Below are 6,000 nucleotides of genomic sequence, written 5' to 3'. Positions count from 1 at the left end.
TTAACTATGAATACAAAATGAAGCATATTTTTAAGCTTTATTTCCTAGCTTCTGTATGTATGTTTTATTTTGCAAAATAGCTAATATGGAAATATGCTTTGCTCAATTTCACATGTATAATTGAAATAAAAATTCTCACCTTCTGAAGTAGGGGAGAGTGGTGGGAGGAAGGAAATTAATTTGGAACTCAACATTTTTTAATAAGAATGTTCAAAAAGATTAAATTTATTTACAAATATTTAACAAAACAAAATATATTGAAAAAAATGAATACATGATTAACTCTACCAAGCTTATGATCTTTTTTCCAGAGGAAACAACTTAGGGAGTAGATGTTTCACCACTGGAAAGGTACATCAACAGTCATGAGAAATCATGAGTGAAAGCATGACAACATAGAACAAGACAGAAAATTTATTTTGTAAAAGTAATAATTTTAAAAGAATAAAAAAGAAAATGTAATATTAAGACACCCTCAGATCTTATACCTTTCAGTGAACTCTAGGTTTAACTATCCAGAATTACTCTTTCTCAAATGTTTCCAAATAGAAATGGCTGTACTCTATGACTCAGAAGAATTCTTCCACTTCTTCACTCTTATCTGTTAAAAATTGAATGTTTTCACCTTTAATTTTCTCAATAAAAATGGAAAATAGTCAAATATTGAAATCTCAAAAGACCTAATTTCCTCTCCTATGGCTCTGTAATTTTCCTAGTATAATGTAGCATCAGTTAATTTATAGAATCAGCTCATAATATAGCTGGAAGAGACCTTAATGATCATTTTTTCAAACTCTTTCATTTTATGGGTGAGGAAACCAAGATCTAAAGATGTTAAGTTCATTTTACAAAGCCATACAGTTAGTTGCAGAGTTGATATCAGATTTCAGTTCTCTTGATTCCTATGGAAATTCACTTTGTCTAAATAAATAAAGCAGATAATGATTATATTATATTACCCCCAACTTTTACTTTTCCCTCTACTGTAGTAAAAAAAACAGCTAGATTTTCAGATTTTTTTCTATTTTTTGGACATACAATAAAAGTCAAATAAACATATGGAACTTCCCTGACAGTTTTTGAATAATCAATCTATTTATCAAATTCCTGACTAACTTAATATTCCAAAGAAATTGAATTTAAAATGTTTTTAGTTGTCTAATAAAGCCACTGAAGAAGTGAACCTAGTCTATAGATCAGGTGTTCTTAAATAGGACCACATGGATCTCCAAGTTACATATGGCTAAATTTTTGGAGATCTGTCCTAGAAAAGCTCTCTTGATTATAATCAACATAGCAAATATTATCTAATACATGTATGCAATACTAGTACACTTTTGTATTCATATTGCTCCTGAAATCAATAAGGGGTTGGAGGGAGGGATTGCAGCTCATACCACCTGCTGATCGACTGACCCTCCATTTAAGACCCCATGAATCTAATCAGCAACAACAATGAGATACTAAATGTCTAGATGCTCAGTTGGGATACATGGCCCACTGTATGCATGATCCAGCTTCTATTCAAGCACCCATGAGTCCAAGGCCTGGGGAGCTAGACAGTGGCATGTCTATGAATAATGATCTGCCTACTTCATGATCTTTGGGAATATATGCTCTTTCTTAATACCTTGACCCACAAATTCCTCATATTTTATCCCACAGGAAGGATGAAAAATATAAGAAAATCAACAAAAATGTTTTACTTTTTTTTTTAAAGTTCCCTGGCATCTCGCTCTTTCTGTCTCCTCCTTTCACTAAAAAGCCATCATTTGACAAAAAAAAATATATATATATACATATATAATATATAAAATATATATAATATTCATATATTTATATAAGTATATATAAAACCATGTCTTCTTTGTTTCTATTTTTCTCTTCGTTCTTTGTAGTTATTCTTCAAACAACATTTTTATTGCTGTATATAATATTCTCTTGGTTTTGTTCATTTCACTCTTCATAATTTCATGAAGATCTTTCCATGTTTTAAAATTAGTTTCTTCATCATGTCTCATAACAAAGAAATGTGCATCACAGTTATATGCCGAACTTTTTTAGCCATTCCCCAACTGATGGGCATCTCCCAAGTTTCTAATTCTTTGCCACCATAAAAAGAACCACTATAAATATTTCAGAATATATAGGTTCTTTTCTTTTTTTCTCTTGTCACCTTATAAAACAGACCTAATCATGGCATTTCTGGGTCACAGGCTATATGCAGTTGGTTTTTTTTTAATTCTTTGGGTATATTTCCAGATTGCTTTCCAAAATAGGTGGATTGGTTCAAAATTCCATCGAAATTGTATTAATATCTCCCTTTTTTATACATACCTTCCACTATTTGCCATTTTGACCTTTGGTCCTTTAGCCAGTCTAATAGGGGTTAGTAGATATTAAAGCACATCCTTCTCTACAGGATGACTAGAATCAGAATGTTCTAAAACCTCAGTCAACTCATGGAAGATGCTGACATTTTGTTAAGTGAACATGGCTTTTGAGAGTGGTATGTACATGGCTAATATATGGCCTTTGCCTGGGTCTCCTGTGAAAATCAGATCTCTCTAGTAAGTAAAGTGCCACAGTGATCTTTAGGAGAAGATTTTGCTGTTGCTTGACTCTTTCCAATTATATTATCAGAATTATAGCCAGAGAAACAATGTGCTGCTAGATGTGAGTGGATCAATATGTTAAAGCTGAAGACTTGTCCTCATCAAGCTCAAATAAAATAAAGGAAGCCAGAAACCAAGCTATCTCTCTAAATTATTCTCCCAATTAGGAAAACAGATGGCAAGAGGAAAAGGTCTGTTGTCTATAATGTTACAGCTAAATCCTATATTTCTTAATGTTGAATTTTATTTGAAATCATTTTCCAAAGCAAATCCATAAATATGAGGTGACTGCTTTCGGTATTTGCAAACAATGCATAAAACATAACCTAACGGGGGCAATATTCACATTTTAAAAATTCAATTTAGTGTATAGCACTCCCTAGCTTGTTTTGAAGCTGGCTGCCAACATGTAGGAATAACAAGATCAGAAGAATCCAATAAAGCCTAAGTGTCCTTGTGGGTCATTTCCCCATCATTTGGTTGTTTCTACTCAGATGAAGGACAGATACCTGTAACCTATAGCATTCACTTTGTAGGAAACAAAGCCAAAAATAGCCTTTCATTCAAATATTTCATTCAAATCCATCTTGAACTATTCATTCAAGCTTATTACCTTTTTGGCACCACCACATATCTTAACTGCCCCCTTATTACTAAGCCTGTTGCTTCTGTCAAAATGATTAATATCAGACATCTGAAATGAGAAAGCACCATAGAATTAATGAAACAAGCAAAGGGGCTGGTATTTTTTCATGGTGCATTTTTAGTGTGTTTGTGTGGAGGGAAAAGAAATGTGCAGTGGATACAGAGGTCAGATTCTGGCATCCACAAAACTAGAGGGAAAAGATGACAAAAAAGACAACCTTTCTTAGTAATACTGATTTCACTAGAGAGGAAGAAATGAACTTTCAACAATCCATTTAAATAAAGCCCATATACACCATGTTCTAGGCACCAACATCAGTGACAGGTTGGGATGATACCAGAGGAATCATTGTTCCCCAAAACTGCTAACAGAAATGGATCCCTGGCATAAAGGCATGTGTGTTTTTAAATATCAGAATCTGAAGGTCTTTGTGCCTCTAGGCTTTCTCCCAACATTCATGCTGGGGAGGCAGGGTAAAGTAAAGGATGCTGGTGATAAATTGTACTGACTGATGTCTTTTTTTGTCTCCAGATACATTTCTCTGACCCAAAGGATCAAGTCCAGAAGACATAAGCATTCTAGTTTGGTTTATAACACAGTATCTTCTTTGCCATTTAACCTTCTGTAGTTCCAAAGGGTAAAGCAATCATATTTTACAAGTAAAGTTGGAAATTCCTCTGTTTTTCCCTATATATTTTCATTCCTAAAGCTAACTGAATGTTTAAATAGATTCTTCCACCAGGCTCAAAGGACACTTCACCTGGACAATAGCAATAATCTTGTAAAGGGTAATCATGACTAGTGTCCCTTACAATCATTCCTGCTCATCACTGCCAATGAGCAGTCAAAAATGATCACAAATATGATTACATCATCATTTTGCTCCACAACATCAATGTTGTCCCATTGCCTTTGACATTAAAAAAAAGCAACTACTTCCTTAGTCTGGCATCCAAGGCCTCCTACAAATTGCCTTCTACCTGTCAATCAATCAACTGGCATTTATTTAATTTAAGTACCTCCCACAGGTCCCAAACTCTGCTAGGAGCTACAGATACAGGGAGAAAAGTAAAATAGTCCCTTGATGTCAAAGAGTCTATTTGTTACCAGGGAAATACAATGTGCTCATAGAAAATACATGCAAAACACATAAAATAATGTCACAGTGAAAAGTTGGGCAACAGTGAGATAATCATACCTGGAGAAACTAGAAAAGTCTTTTTGATGGAGGGTGCCTCTGGTCAGAGATATGAAAGGCTTTAGATGTACCAAGAGGCCTAAGTGAGGCAGGCAAATACAAATATTTTAGGCTTGCAAAACTGTTTGTGGTGAGTAAGCGGTAGAGATGGAATGTTGTGAATGGGGAATAACAAGGAAACTGGTTTAGCTGATGCATAAAGTGCAGGAGGGGCAGTAATGTGTAATCAGCCTGAAAAAAATGGATAGAGCCAGATGGTGAAGGACTTTAAATGCCAAACAGAGGAGTTTGTGTTTTATCCTAAAGGCAATGGGAACTGCTGAAATTATCTTTCCAGGATTATCTCACACAATTTACCCTCATGTCCCAGACAAACTATATGACTTGCCATCTCTTGAAAATGTCCAAACTTTCAAACCTCTAAATATTCTTTCCTGCTGTTCTCTACTCATAAAATCCCCTCCCTCATATCTCAGTCTATTGACTCTGTAGAGGTCAAGCTCAACAGGCACTGCCCCCTGTGATTCCTCAAGCTGTGTTTTCTCCATCATCTGATATAACATAATATTCTCACTCTCCTTATACACTTATAATTTCTGTTACATTTATCTGTGTGGCTGTCTTATCTACCTCTACCAGATTGTGTAGACTTAGAAGGCAAGAACCTAGTATCATTCAACCTTGAGTTCCTGCAATGTCTAGCACAGTGTTTTGTATACATAAACCATAAAATTTATTTTTGTTGAAAGATAAATGAATTATAGTGAATAATAGCCATTGATAAGTGGAAATATTTCTGATTCATAAATTTATTTGAATCCCACCATCTGGCTTTATATGCATGAGAGCTGTATTATCAATAATTTCCTGTGCTGACATTTCTGATCAAAACATGAGTTTTTCTGTATGAACTATTAGTTATGAAAATGGAAATATAAATAGCACTATCATCCATAAATTTTCTGATTGTTCTTTCCAGTTATGGACATTAGGTGACTTCTAATTCCCAAAGGTTAAGACAATAGTAAAGAGATGAATGGAGTACTATTTCTCTTTGTTTATATATTTGGATCCATAAAATTTCCACCAAGAAAATGGACAAAGCATTGATGTTCCATTAAATGATCATCAAGGAATTTGCCTCTGGTTATGTTATGATTATTGTCATTAAGATGCTGAACAATGACAAGAAAAGAGTATGATGAATTATCTAATGTCAATAAGTCCCCTAACTAACTAAAAAGAGTGGAGTCAAGGCGTCCTCTTAGTAGCAGAGAAAGCTGAAACTACTCTGAACATCCTTCTAAACAAATCTTTTAAAAGTACCTTCAAATGACAGGAGTCAGAAGCCAACAGCAAAACAGAATAATTCTCCTGTTTCACTCAACGTGAAAGGTAGGCAGAAAGAATTTATTTCCATTGGGTAAGAGGAAACCAGAAACCAAAGTGCACACAGAGGAGTACTGGCCAACCACTTCCCACCTACTGCTTCAGGTGCCAACTCTGAGCATAAGACAATTTCAGCATCCTGGAGTTTGCCT

Source organism: Monodelphis domestica, chromosome 1 (assembly GCF_027887165.1).
Source record: "Monodelphis domestica isolate mMonDom1 chromosome 1, mMonDom1.pri, whole genome shotgun sequence".
In the NCBI taxonomy this organism is placed as follows: Eukaryota; Metazoa; Chordata; class Mammalia; order Didelphimorphia; family Didelphidae; genus Monodelphis; species Monodelphis domestica.
The sequence above is the reverse complement of the archived record's forward strand: the minus strand, read 5'-3'. Positions refer to the sequence as shown.